We start from the raw sequence: 15,662 nt of genomic DNA, 5'->3' as shown, positions 1-15,662 counted from the left end.
TTGGGGCATATAGTGTCTAGCAGTGGCATTGAAGTGGATTCAGCAAAAGTAGCAGCCGTTAAGGATTGGGTTGAACCGAAGAATGCATCAGAAATCCGCAGCTTTTTGGGTTAAGCCGGTTACTACCGTAAGTTCATTCGAGGATTTTTGTCCATAGCAGTGCCACTCACTTCACTAAATAAGAAGAATGCTCAATTCGTGTGGAGTGACGAATGTCAGAAGAGCTTTGATACTTTGAAGCAAGCTCTTATTTCGGCGCCAGTGCTAGCCATGCCAACAGGGCAAGGTGAATTTGTGCTTTATACCGATGCATGTAAGCTCGGATTAGGCGCAGTGTTGATGCAACAAGGTCGGGTTATAGCTTATGCTTCCAGGCAGTTGAAGGTGCATGAGAAGAACTACCCGACGCACGATTTAGAATTTGCCGCAGTCGTCTTTGCGTTGAAGATTTGGAGACACTACTTGTATGGCGAGAAGTGTCAAATTTTCACTGACCACAAGAGTCTGAAATACTACTTCACGCAGAAGGAACTAAACACGAGACAGAGGCGATGGTTGGAACTGGTGGACTATGATTGTGAGATTAGCTACCATCCGGGAAAAGCTAATGTTGTGGCAGATGCCTTGAGCAGGAAAGTTGCAGTCATAGCTCAGTTATCAGTGCAGAGACCTCTTCAGTTTGAGATTCAGAGGTTTGGTTTGGAAGTATACCGTAAGGGCAGAGCACCAAGGCTGTCTAATCTGACAGTCCAGTCTTCTCTGCTAGACCGTATCCGGACAGGTCAGTCTTCAGATGAGCAATTACTGAAATGGAGACTGAAAGACGAAGCCAAGGGCAGTGTTCTTTACTCAGTGTCAGATGGTATCGTGAGATACAAGGCAGAATGTGGGTGCCTAATGTTGATTCAATCAGACAGGATATTCTGACAGAAGCACATGCATCCCCGTATTCTATTCATCCAGGAAGTACTAAGATGTACAAGGACCTGAAGATCCTGTATTGGTGGTCAGGGATGAAGAGAGACATCCGCAGATTCGTATCAGAATGTCTTACTTGTCATCAAGTGAAAGCTGAACACCAGAGGCCAGCAGTGATGCTTAAGCCGCTCCCTATTCCAGAGTGGAAATGGGAGAATATCACTATGGACTTCGTCGTTGGATTGCCTAGATCAGTCAGAGGCTTTAATGCCATTTGGGTTATTGTGGATCGACTCACGAAGTAAGCGCACTTTTTGCCAGTAAAGACGACTTTCTCCATGATGCAGTATGCGGAGCTTTATATCAGGGAGATAGTCCGTTTACATGGGTTCCCAGTTTCGATTGTGTCCGACAGGGACCCGAGGTTTACTTCGTCCTTCTGGAAGAGTTTACATGCAGCCATGGGGACAAAGTTGCTGTTTAGTACAGCTTTTCACCCGCAGACAGATGGCCAGTCTGAGCGAGTGATTCAGATTCTATAGGATTTGCTGAGAGCCTGTATGATTGATTTTCAGGGGACTTGGGAGTCTAAGATACCACTAGTGGAGTTTACCTACAACAACAGCTTCCAATCATCTATAGGTATGGCCCCCTATGAGGCGTTGTATGGACGGAAGTGCAGATCACCAGTTCATTGGGATGAAGTTGGTGAGAAAGCAGATCTTGGTCCAGAGATAGTTCAGCAAACTACAGATGTGGTGGTCAAGATTCGTGACAGGATGAAGACCGCCCAAAGCCGTCAGAAGAGCTATGCCGATAAGAGGAGAAGAGATCTCGAGTTTGCCGTAGGAGATCACGTATTCGTCAAGATAGCACCTATGAAGGGTGTAATGAGATTTGGGAGGAGAGGCAAGCTGAGTCCGAGATTTATTGGGCCGTTCGAGATTCTGGACAGAGTTGGGACAGTAGCTTACCGTGTAGCCCTTCCGCTGAATCTGGCCGGGGTACACAATGTGTTCCACGTTTCTATGTTGAGGAAGTATCTAGCTAATCCTTTGCATGTTCTGAGCTACGAGCCGTTGCAGTTGGCTCCAGACCTGTCTTATGAGGAAAGACCCGTCCAAATCCTAGACAGATAGGAGCGCAGACTTCGGAACAAGGTGACTAAGCTATTCAAATTTCGGTGGCTAAACCAATCAGTGGAGGAGGCCACTTGGGAGACAGAATCAGATATGGGGAGTCGCTACCCGGAGTTGTTCGGTAAGACTTAATTTCGAGGAAGAAATTTTTATAAGTGGGGGAGGAACTGTAGTGCCCAAATTCAGTACACATATAACCCATGCAATTATTTAATTATTAAAGCATTTATTTAATTTTTAAAACGAGTCTTAGTAGTGCATGATTTATTTAAATGCATTATTTTAAATTAATTATGTTTATGTGATGCACGTTAAAATGTTTTTCGAGTTTCATGTTTCAGGCGATTATTCGAGGCGGGATCGAGGAAAAGACCGGGGACGATTCTTGACAATTTAAAATGCAGTATTTTATTTTAAGTTAAGGATGGGGCATTTTACATAAATTATAAAGTTTCAGTATTTTAAAAGCCTAATTTAATTACTAAGTGATTTTGATTTTTAAGTTTTTAAGGAATTAGCACTTGTATACTTTATTTTCAATTAAGGATTTTTATTTTTTGTTAGGGGAATGTTAGCATTTTAATTAGTGGTAATGATTTTATTAAGCCAAAAAAATTATTCTCCTAATTAAACACACACACACGTTTTCACCACCAAAACACACTTTTACACACACACACCACACGATATACACACACACACACACAATTCATTCTAGTTTATATTTTGAGAATAGAAGACCTAGGGCTCTTGTTCCTAGAGCAGCCGCCCCCCCTCCACTAGATTTCCAGCAGGTTTCGTGTATTTTGTGGCAAGAAAATCGTTGCGCGATCGTCCCGGATCAACCTCGCTTCTATCTCCGCTTCGGTGACGTCGTTTCGGTAATGTTTGATATCATAAGGCACGTATAATCTCTCTTTTTCTGCGTCGATCATGTCATATTATGTGTTGCGTTATTTTATGCGTAAAATCCATGTATGATGTTCATAGTTTGAGCGGATAATTGATTGGATCGATTTTGAAAGGAAAATTTTTAGATCTAAATCACGTTTTTACTGTTCTTCTTAAAACTGAGAATTTTCGGTCAAGATTTTGAGAAAACTTTCAACGCGAAAAACGTAGAGCTTTTTGATACCTTCGATTTGATATATGATTGCAAAATTTTTGGACAAAAATTGAGTGAGTTATGGCGTTTTTCGTGGGACTGCTCAAACTGCGACTTTTACGAAAATTGTGTTCTTGAAGTTTAATTGTTGCAGGCTTCGTTGGGAATCGACGGGTGATCGTTGCTGCGTCTAGGTATGTTTAGTTCGATGTTGGGATGATTTTTGGTGTCTCTTTTCGTGTCGTTAGGCACCAAGTGGAATCTAGAGTCGAGGAGGAAAATGGTGTCGAACTTCGAGTTGTCATTAGTTGTGGATTGTCACACTTGGGAACAATTATAATGGCTTACTTGGGTTTGGTACAATGTCGTGACGCTCTAGGATGGGTCTCGAGGTGTCGAGTCACGGTTGGGTGATCGAAATAGGAAGAGGAAGCCACAAGCACTTGAATTCTCGTAGGTACGCGTTCACATTAGCTACACGGACCCCTACACGGATGGGGGCACGGGGTCCGTGCCTTTGTGTTTCACTTAGTGTATTTTTCCAGTGCCTACACGGATGTCTACCCGGACCCTGACACGGGGTCCGTGCCTTTGTTTCCCTTCGGTGTCCTTTTACAGAGTCTAGACGGACCTTCAGACGGACCCTGACATGGGGTCCGTGTCCACGCCTCCTTTCAAGTTCTTCTCAACCGAACCTACACGGACCCATACACGGAGGTAGGCACGGGGTCCGTGTCCTTCATATTTTGGGAAAAATTCTATAGTATGCCTTGAGGTTTGATGTCATGGTCTAGTACAATGATTTACAAGGTCGAGTCATGAGAATTTTAGAACGTCCTAAGGAATTGAATGAACTTGTAAGTAAGTAGGATTGATACGTCTAAGCTATGCAAGTTTAGTATGCAATTTCATGTTAGTATGAGCAGCAGCGACGACCCCGGTCGAAGTTCAACGAATCCCTCAACGCCAAGTAAGTATGTTGACGTGCAAGAAAATATTTTAAGTTTTTGATGTATGCTAAATGTCTTGTGACCAAATTGAATGGGTTTGGAAGTCGGTGAACGTGGCCGAGGACCTCTCCACCCCGTTAAATTATGAACGGGTTAGATCGTGGTTGGAAAGCGTTAAATTATGAACAGGGACCAACCAGCCCGTTAAATTATGAACGGGGATCTCATGTATGTGGCAGTGGATACGTCCCTGTCAGCCCAGTATTGTGGTTTGTCTGATCAGGCGTTTATTATGTATGGGTCACTTGCTTTCAAACATCCTCTACGCAAAACGAAGTCTTGTATGTTTAAGTATGATCAAGTATGTAAGCATGTTTATGAAAGCTTTCAAGTTATGGCACGTCTATGTACGTATGCAAGTTCAAGTTCATTTCAAATTCAATCTTCAAGTATGTATGTTCTATTTTAAAGTTGCATGTGGTTTTATTATGTAGTACTTGCTATTTCCAGTTTATACGTGTTGAGTCTTTAGACTCACTAGACTTGATCGATGCAGGTGAGGATGTCTATGAGAAGACCGGAGGTGGCGACCAAGGGGCAGGCTTGGACTGAGCGGAAGGCTAGACCCGAGGACCGCCCATGTTATTTTAACATTTTTATGCAAGTTTAAAATTGTAATAGTCAAGCCTGGTGTACGGTACGGTTTAAGTTTTCATAAGTTTATTGACTACTTGGTCAAGTTTAGGTATAGTTTGGATGTTAAGAGTTTCGATTTATGATTTATAGTATGGTTGGTTATAGATGATGTGTAGTGCTTTTGTAGCGGCGTTACGATTAAATTCATGATAAATTGTATATTGATCCAAATGAGGTGAGGCCTTTTCCATTAGAAAGATAAGACATAGAGGTGTAACTTTCTTATTTTGAGTTTTGTTCAAATCATTGTGGAAGGTAAGCCAAAAGTGCCCCGAAGTGTTTCGTGTGTTTCGACGTTCCTCCAATGACACATGTTGGGAGAATGGGCCTAACCTTTTACTCAGACGTTTAATTGATCTGAAATTTTGAGGGATTCAAGACAAGACATAGAGCTACAACTTTTTAGTTTACCACTTTTCCAAATTATGAAGGGAAGAGGCGTTTCAGAAGCAATCTTTGGAGTGGCAGTGCGCAGAGTGCGCGCCCGAGCGGGAATAAATGTCCGCCCGGGCGGGCCTTGTTCGAAAATTTGGTATTTTGGCCGAGAGTTCCGCGCCCGAGCGGAAAAAAATGTTCGCCCGAGCGGCCAGCGATTTTTTAAAAACGTGTTTTCGGATTTTTAGTGTTTTAATGCAAGAGTTAGTCTCATTTTTCCTCATTTCTACTCCTCCTTTTCGTTTCTTCTTTTCTTGGGAGACTAGGGTTCCAATTTCTCTCCTTTTTTTTCTTTAACCCAAGCTTCTTGTTAGTTATTTGTGTTGAGAGCAAGATTATTTTGGGATCAAGGAAGCTAAGGTAAGCTTTTGGTTTGGTTATTTCTTAGTTTTTGGTGTTGGAGATGTTATGGGTCTGTGATGGTGTTGATTCTTTGGCTTTTATGGTATTGTTGTTGGGTTATTGGGTTATTGATGGTGCAAATTATGGTTTATTGTTGTAGGATTGCTACCAAGAGTATAGAATCAAGGTTTCAAGTGGTTGTAAGTGGAATTTCATTCTTGTGCTCACATGATTATATATGTATAGTGTTTCAAAGGTTTTATTGTGTTATTCCCTTCATTTGATTCACTATTATGTATTGATACCTTTGTTGTATATTGTGGAGGCAATTGATGTCTCAACTTTGAGAAGGGAATACAAAAGAGAAAGAATATCAAAGTGTTTGATGAAATGTCCCAAAGAAAGAGTTTAAATGTTTTATGGATTGATAGATACATAGTCAGAGATTGCATGCAATTAGTTGATCAACGACCATAGGCTTATATCCCTCAGAGTTGTCGATTTATATCGATGGGATAAGAGCACCACAGACAGAGTTACTATTGATATCAATCCACCATAGTAAAGAGAAATATCATCTCATTGTTATGCTATTGCTACGATATACATGTTTCAGAGTTGATGGTATTTTATGTTTTCAAAGCCATGTTTTACAGAATATACTATGTATCATTGCTATGTAAGAGTTCCACTTGCTGAGTTTTATACTCATTTCAGTTATTTAATGTGATGCAGATAAGAGCGAAGGACCAGGACGTTGATTGTGGCCCGGAGTCATATGCATACGAAGTTGGAAGGAAGATGTTATTTTGCAAGTATTTTTGGATCATGATCATAGGAATGATATTTTGTATTTTGTTATATCATTTGAATGATCATTTATTTACTTTTAAACATTTCATGGTGGTGTATTTTGAAACCTTCCTTCATTTTATAAGAAAATTTTAAATTCCGCTGCTATTTTTATTGTAAACGGGTCGAGGTGTCACAAAAATACTTTGATTTTTTTTATGTTTCGGTGAGAGATGTTTGGGACAAATATTTTGCTAGCAAGTTTTATTGGTGTTGGATGATTTCAAAGATATTTTTATGAACGATGAGTTGACGACCGTATGGATGTTTATATTCAAGAAAATTTTTAATTTTTCCGCAAATTTTAAGTAGTAAAGAATACGGTTCGTTACAAAATGTATAATCGATGTTTTTTTATTTATTGTTTGACGTGATATAATGATTTAATATTTAACATTATAATGCTACACAAAAAACTCAAAGTTGTGTATACATATTTTACATCTCTCTAGTTATAATGTGTTTACTTAGACCTGATGAAAGATTAGTCCTATCTTTACGTTTTTAACCTCCAGATTGTCATTCCTTTCCAAATTTATCTTTTGTTGTGATTGTTGAAGTAATTCTATTTTTTGATTACTTTAAGGAGATCTGAATGTCTTATTCTATTAATTTCCCCCCTCTTTTCTGGTGTTGTAATATAGTTTCTTGGACCTTTACTTGCATATCTTGCAACTTGTTCTTGTGATAATATTTGTCCGATCAAATACTCAATGATCATGCTCATTTCAATCTTGACTCATTTTGAAACTGACTTTTATTTAATATATGCAATTAAATTAACAGATTCTCTTACGCTCATATTTTCCCAAATTTGGATATGTTTAATTCATTTATTATCTCGATAGAAGCATTCTTGATTGATGTTGGGCTGTGTTTTACTGTTTCAAAGACTTGCACATGTTGACTATTTTTTCTAAATGAAATTTTCTATCTGATATTTGTACTGTTAAGTAAAATCTCTTGCTTTTTGTTGTCATGAGTTAACTAATTTGAATGATGTTTCGTTATGCTTTTTTGTTTTCTGTCTAGCTGGACATACTCATGAGCATAATAGTTGATGATTGTACTTTATAATTGTTTTTATCAAAACTTTCTCTTTTGCACTTTAACGTAAATTGGAAGTTCTGTCTCCATAAAAAGTCTATTTGATTCGACGAAAATTGTGGCAAAATGAGTGGTTTGTAGCATGGATCCAAATAGCGAAGTAGGAAGACATACGTTGGGACCAAATTGGTGTGAAATACAAGTTCTAGTTGTCCTAGAACGGGAAGAGTGTTTGATTAGGCCATATGATCTTTTACAAAAGGTTGGGGATACACTTGGAGGAATGATAGCTTGGCCTTGTCATTTGGTATGATATTCAACTTTTCAATTAACTAGTATTTATTGTTATGTCTGTCATGTTAGTATCTTTTTAAACCAATATCAATTATATTTGCAGTTGACAGTTAATGTGAAAGATTTCTACTAGGTGCATTTAGATAAATAATAATTTTCCAGTTTATCGTTTGGTATGATATTTACTAGTTTGAATTAAATTTTAATCTCTTTATTTTGTGCTTCTTTAATTTTATTTCATTCATACAAATATATGAATTTTTATTGTAGGTGACAAGAATATTGGATTTTGATTAAAATGATATGGTTGAAGAATGAAGATGCGTCACAAGTTTGTTTATGTTTTTCTTTACAAGACTTAATTGTTTGCTAGTTCTTAAACTAAATACATTTGGTACATTTGTTGGGGTATAGATGTTTTTCGAGGTAATAAATTTGTCAGTCTTATACATTAATGATTGCAAATTAATGACAATTATTTATTAGCAATTTAATTTCTATTTTAAAATTTTTTATTTGTATTTATATTAATTTATTATATCCTTGAATATTATATCATCAAAATATTGAAAATCGATGAAATTTCATAAAATATGTCATTTTTTATGTCACAATAGAACATTAAATCATGTAGAAAAAAATGTCATTGTAAAACTCATATGGAGACAATTCAAAAAGTCATTATAAACAACTATTAATGACAATTTTCAATGTCCTAATATACTAGTATAGAAGACATTTGTAAGTGTCATTACAAATTACATACTGAGACATTTTAAATACTTGAGGATGTCTTTCACAGCTTTCTAGTGTGGAAGACCAAGGGTTCGATTGATATCTAATCACTACAACCCCATAGACCAAGAGCAACTTATTGGTCCTTCTCAAATACTTGATGATGTCTTTCACGGCTTTCCAGTGTGGAAGACCAGGGTTCGATTGTTATCTAATCACTACACTTAGTGCATAAGCCACGTCAGGACTTGTAGATATCATCCCTAACATGATACTACCAATTGTGGATGCATACGGAATGCGTGTCATCGCCGTTATCTCTGCATCAGTCTTGGGAGACATAGACGTGGATAGGGACACGCCATAACACATTGGTAGATGTCCTCTCTTGGACTCATCCATCGAGAACCGCTTAACGATGGTATCAGTGTATGTGGACTGGGTTACACCAAGCAATCTTTTCGATCTATCTCTATAGATTTGTATTCCCAATACAAAATATGCTTCACCCAAGTCATGCATCGAGAACTTACTCGCTAACCATATTTTAGTTGATTGCAACATCCTTAACTCATTCCCGATGAGTAGAATGTCATCAACATAAAACATTAGGAATGTCACAGCACTCCCACTGACCTTCTTATATACATAGGGTTCCTCAGGATTCTTATTAAAACAAAACTCTTTGATTGTGCTATCAAATCTGAGGTTCCAACTGCTAGATGCCTGCTTTAGACCATAAATAGATCTCTGAAGTTTGCATACCAAATGCTCACTTCCGACAGATGTAAACCCTTCAGGTTGAGATATGTAAATCTCTTCCTTAATATCCCCATTAAGAAAGGTTGTCTTTACATCCATTTACCATATCTTATAGTCATACCATGTAGCTATGGCCAGCAATATCCTTATAGACTTGAACATTGCAACTGGAGAAAAGGTTTTCTCAAAGTCAACTCCTTGTCTTTGAGTATATCCTTTTGCTATCAATCGCACCTTGAAGGTCAATACCTTCCAATCCGCCCAAAGTTTCCTCTTGTAAATCCATTTACACCCTATGGGAACAGTTCCCTCAGGTGGATCCACAAGATTCCACACTTGCTTCGAATGCATGGAATTCATCTCAGATTCCATTGGTTCAAGCCACTTGGATGAATCATCATCAAATAACGCTTCCTTGAAGGTTAATGGTCCATGGTTAGGCTCATCATGGCCCTCTTCAAGAAGCAGACCATACCTCATAGGTGGTCTCTAGACTCTCTCGGATCTTCTAGGAGCTTGTATCTCCTCTCTTGGCTCTTCGGGTGTGGGTTATTCAATTGTGGGTGTCTCTCGAACCTCTTCAGTTCTATCATCTCCCCTTTTCTATCCAATAGAAATTCTTTTTCCAAAAAGGTTGCATTCCTAGAAACAAACACCTTTGTTTCTTGGGGATGATAGAAATAATACCCAACCGAATTCCTTGGATATCCCACTAAGTAACATTAAATGGATCGACTATCCAATTTAGCTCTCACTGCCTGGTTCACATAAGCAGGGCATCCCCATATTCTAAGATAAGAATGTTTGGGAGGGTTACCCATCCATATCTCATATGGTGTCTTATCAACTGTCTTTGAATGGACTTTTTTTGACAACAGTGCCGTTGTCTCAAGTGCATATCCCCAAACAGATGGCGGCCACTCCGTGAACCCCATCATAGACCGAATCATGTCCATCAAAGTCCGGTTACGACGCTCCGAAACACCATTCAACTGCGATGTAGCAGGAGGAGCCCACTGCGAAAGAATCTCATTCTCCCGAAGATACTCTTGGAACTCGGCACTCAAGTACTCACCACCTCGATCCGATCAAAGTGGCTTGATGCTTCGTCCCAACTGTTTCTCTCCTTCAATTCTGAATTCTATGAACCTTTCAAAGGCTTCTGATTTGTATTTCATCAAATACACATACCCATACCTCGAAAAGTCATCGGTAAAGGTGATGAAGTAGGCATGTCCATGCTTATTGGTGATGCTAAGCGGACCGCACACATCGGCATGGATCAAATCCAATAATCCTTTGGCTCACTCCACATGGCTCTTAAAGCGAATTTTGTTCATCTTTCCTTTCAGACATGATTCACAAGTCGTGAGAGAATTAATATAAGACTTATCAAACATGCCTACTCCCACTAGCTTGTTCATCCTCTTAGGGAAATATGTCCTAATCGAGCATGCCATAATTGTGCAGAATTTATAGTATCTTCTTTTCGTTTGTTTGTTGTTGTTATTTCTTGTACATTGTTTAGTGGAATATCTTTTCATTTTAAGCTATAGATATCGTTTTCAAGTTCTTCAGTATCAATTAAACATTCATTCTTGTAAATTTTGTAAACACATTTGCTAAATAAATAAGAATATACATCTTTATCAAGTATAGAAATGGAAACAATGTTTTTCACCAAATCAGGTACAAACAAAACATCTCTTAAAATCAACTTAAAATCATTTTTCAAAAGCAAGTAAACATCTCCAATATCCTTGGCAGCAACTCTTTCCCCATTGCCCATCCTCAAGAAGGTCTCACCTTTCCTTAGTCTCCTACTTCTTCCCATCACATGCAAATCATTACATAGATGTGAGCCACAGCCAGTATCCAATACCCAAGAAGTAGATTTAATTGAAATGTTTACTTCAATATAAAACATACCATTTCCAGAACCTTTATGGGCAAGATATTCTCTACAGTTACGCCTCTAATGTCCAGGATTCTTCCAGTGATGACAGATATCAGCAGTCTTGTCAGCCTTTACTGGTGTGGCTGCCACAACGGGATTTGGAGCCTTCCTCTTCAAGGGCACATTCTTTTTGGGGCGTTGGAAAGAACTCTTCTTTCCCTTCCCATGTCGACCAGTCTTTGTACCAGATGAAGAATCCACATAAAGAACCGACTTCTCTTTCTTGATGGTGGACTAAAAGGTAACAAGCATGTTCACCAACTCCTCAAGGGTAGGATCTAACTTGTTCATGTTGAAATTCACCACAAAAGATCGAATGAGATAGGCAGTGACAAGAGCAACACGTCGGTGGTCAACTCCGAAGGCAACGTAAGATCCATGCCAACGAGCTTGTCCACAAACCCAATCATCTTTAGGCCATGCTCATGGACCGAGGCCCCATCTTGCATGCACAAAGTGATCAGCTCCTTGACACTAGCACGCCTAAGAGGTCGACTCTGCTCACCATATAGCTCCTTGAGATGCGAATGAATGTCAGCAGCACTCTTTGCATCCTCAAAATGCCTCCGCTTCTCATCATTCATAGAAGCCTACATATAACACTTAGCTCGCAAGTCAAGGTCACACCAATCCTTGTAAGTCTGCAATTTCTTCAGGAGTGCAGTTAGTCGGAGCTTCAACAGGAGGCGACTCGGTTAGTGTATATGCTATCCTTTCCGAATTCAAGACGAGTTTCAAGTTTCTTAGCAAGTTGAGGTAATTAGGTCCAGTTAAAATGTGTTTGTCAAGTATTGCAGATAGCGGATTGCGAATCGAAGACAATGTCAAAATTTGTACTGAAAAGTAAAACAGATTGAAGGATCTTTTTTAGAGCACCTTGAGGTGCTTCAAACAAAATATTCTCCAAGAGCTGCAATAGCTCGTGTTCTAAGAATGTATACACCGATTAATTAGATCGAGTTTGGAGTTAAAATCAAGCGGAAAACACTCGAAATAATCATTCGTTAAGAAACAGTGATATATTTTGTATATCCTGTGTAATTGAATAACTGAAAAATGGTAGATTAGTTTTTGCATTCATCAGTTCAGTTATGGTAACAACTGAACTGACGAATACTCTAACTGATCCAAACAGTTTGAAAACAACAGTTAATCAAAAAAATACACAAGATATGTTTACAGATGTTCGGAGACTTCAAATACTCCTACATCACCCCTTCTACCCCCTCGTGTAGAATTAACTAGAAGACTTTGATTTATACAACTCTTTGTACAAACCCACTCAGCTTAGGACTTATACTACTGCCTAACTGAACTCCTAGACTAGACTTAAGGCATCACCTTCAAGCCAACACTTCTTTAACGTCTATGCGAGAAAGACTACATACACAAATTTATTGTCTTTGTGCAAGACTATATTTGAGTGATAGTGTGTGTGTGAACTGATCTCTGAAAACTACCCGAAATTATTCTCACACACTGAGAGAAATATGCTTCTAAACTAAGCAGATAACACGATGAAGTGTTCTCTCTGGGCTGGTTGCTTCTTGTAAGCTGATATGCAATATGCGTGCCCTTTATTTATCTTCACACACTCTAGTATGCGCTCTCTCTTGTTATGTTTGCTGATGGTCTTGAGCGTGTATATATAGAGACATTGAGACAGTACTTCAAGACTCATCACATGATATCGCAGCTTTGAATATGTTCCTTGGTATATGTGTCTTGACTTTTCTGACATGCCTCCAGGAATCTCTCGGCTTTAATCTTTGCTGCAACATCCATTATTGTACCTTTTATCGTAAATATCTTTGTGCGTAGCAGGAGTCCACTAAGATAAGCTTGTCTTGATCTGCAACTGAATGGTTCCTCACTGATGTACCTAACTGGTCATCTGAACTGATCTTCAGTTGGGCTGGTGAAATCAGTTGACTTGTTAGTTGAATTGATTTCACTCTTTCAATTGAACTGGTCAGCTGGGTTCTTCATCAGTTAAGCTCTTCATCAGCTGGCCGGGCTTTTGCCTATCAGCTGGACAATCAGTTGAACCATTCTTTGAGATATCAATTGAGCTGACTCAGTTTGGTCGATCAGTTGGTCTTATCAGTTAATCGTCTTGATAGCTTCAGTTTTACCTCGCTTAACTGATCAGTTAGAAATATGATCAGTTCCAGCTACCTCTGCACTAAGGTAAATCATTAGAATATCAAGTTTTGTTAACATCAAAATCAAGATTGCGAACATGAAATTTTTTAACAATCTCCCCCTTTTTGATGATCACAAAACTTGGACAGTTAAAACAATTTTGAAGAAAGTGTTAAAAAAATCTTCAGTTTGCGAAATAGCTGAAATAAAAGCTCCCCCTCCACAACTGAATGAAGTGATTTGAAAATATTTTTTTAGTTCGAGGGATAATTATAAACAAAACTCCCCCTCAGGAACTGAATTAAAAACTCCCCTTCAAAATTATAATCATTTACGCAATTAATGAAGTTTTAGTGTCAATCAAGCACTTTGGGAAAGAAATCTTAAGATAGCAGTTCAGTTATGTAAAGGCTAACTGGATGAACAAGATGTTTATTTAATCAAATAAGTGTCCCTTGTATCAAATTTTTGCGCACATCAACAAGCGTAAGGGAAATTTCCACTCCACTGACAGACTTTAAATAACATCAAACATCAGTTAGTTTACACATAATAGAACTGAATATACTAATCACTGGTCGCCTTGAATGCTTTGAATGCTGCAAATATTTCGAGTTTCTTTTGCTATAAGATCAGCTAATTTGCCTTTGGAGTTGATCTCTGTGCTGGCTAACTGGTCGAGCTGACTCAAACTGGACTCAACTGATGCTGAACCGCATTGATCATCTATATTTGATCTGCTATGGCAGTGAAGCGGCGGTACTTCTGATGATAAAGTTCCACTTAACTCATCAGTTTCAGCTGGTAGTTGGATTTCGTCTATTGATCAGTTGGACTGGTAGACTGGAAACTGAAATTTTGTTCGTTGAGCAGTTTAATTGAACAACTGTCAGCTGAACTCAAAGCCCTGCAAGTTACTTAAAACAACAAAGTTAATGAATCGAGAGAAGTGGCTACAATATTAGTTGATGAGCCAAGAACATTCTCTCTCCTCATGGCAAACACATAAAATATTTAATTGTAATATCCCAACCTTTTATTATGCTATTGTTATGGTGTTGATATTTTAATGGATATTTTTATGGTTTGATGGTTGTGATATTGTGGTATAGTATTGGTGATTGAGCTTATGGGAAATGGTTATTGGTTATGGATATGATTATTGCAATGGTTAAATATGGTTATTGTTTATGGTAATTGTTTGGAGTTATGTTTATGGTTAAATTTTGTTTAAGATAATGAATGAGTTTTTTTTATGGTTGTTTTGGATGATTGAGGATGATTTTGGATGCTTATTTCATTGGGATTGAATGGTATTGGAAAAGGTTGGATTTAAGGTGTGTTGGGGTGTATTTTTTGTACAGGAGACAGCGCCGCAACGCCAGAAGGCAGCGCTGCCTGGGCGTGCAAGGCAGTGCCTGGCCGAAGCCCAGGCATCGCAGCGCTGCCAAGCAACGGTGAAGCGCCAGCAGGGTGGCGCCGCGGCGCTAGTATGTGCAGAAGTGTTTTTTTAAAACACGTTTTTGGTGTATTTTGAAGGCTTTTAACCCCTTTTCTAGATTCTTATAATCACTTCTCATTCTCTCCTTCCCTTTGAACGGTTCAAGCTCTTTTCCCTTCAAGTTTTTCTTCCCTTCAATCTCTACTCCAAGTTCAAGGGTTCTAGTAGAAATTTTAGTGTATTCTACTTTAGACTTCAAGCTACAAGGTAAGACTTCTATATTTTTGGGAGTTGGAATGGTTTGTAATATCAAGGGTTAAGTTGAGTTCTTTGATTCATTGGATTATTGGTGATGATTTATGGTTATTGTTGTGATTATTGTTGTAGGATTCATTCAAGTTCATCATAGCCATCATAGTGCTTGTGGGTTGTTAGTAGAAGCTTCATTTCAAATGCTCATGATATATATGCATATAAGCCATGTTTATTGATGTTTAGCCCCTTCCATCGTTATATTATTGATGTATGTATTGTTATTTGTTCATTGAACCAAGAATACCATTGAGTTCATTGATGAGGAGCTAGTACTCTATTGTTGCCTACCAAGTATTTGTTGAATTGTCTCAATGAAATTTCCCATGATCAAAGCCAAGGAAATGATAGTTAATTCATGCATGTCATTGGCCAATCACATGATTATGAGTATCTCTCACAGTTTTCATATATATTTATATCAAAGAGATATTATCCACAGATCACAGGTCACAGGTCACATAATTATCATTTCCTTTCTTTTAATTCATGCCATGAAATACCATCTATATTGCTTGTTATCTATTGTTTA

General features: G+C 38.4%; 1 protein-coding gene across 4 annotated transcripts in view; it reads right to left on the bottom strand.

Annotated features, from left to right (window-relative positions):
• Window positions 1–15,662, bottom strand: part of LOC142543517 (uncharacterized) — a 58,547-nt gene that overhangs the window by 18,869 nt on the left and 24,016 nt on the right. For 2 of the 4 annotated variants that reach the window (XR_012819770.1, XR_012819768.1), the window contains one exon: window positions 13,846–14,284. The exons of the other annotated variants lie outside the window; for them this stretch is intronic. The gene's annotated coding sequence lies outside the window, so the exon portion shown is untranslated. Of the gene's footprint in view, window positions 1–13,845; window positions 14,285–15,662 lie in introns of those variants that run through there. 4 annotated transcript variants of the gene reach the window in all.

This window comes from Primulina tabacum, chromosome 1 (assembly GCF_025594145.1).
Source record: "Primulina tabacum isolate GXHZ01 chromosome 1, ASM2559414v2, whole genome shotgun sequence".
Lineage (NCBI taxonomy): Eukaryota > Viridiplantae > Streptophyta > Magnoliopsida > Lamiales > Gesneriaceae > Primulina > Primulina tabacum.
This window is presented reverse-complemented; position numbering and strand designations above follow the sequence as displayed.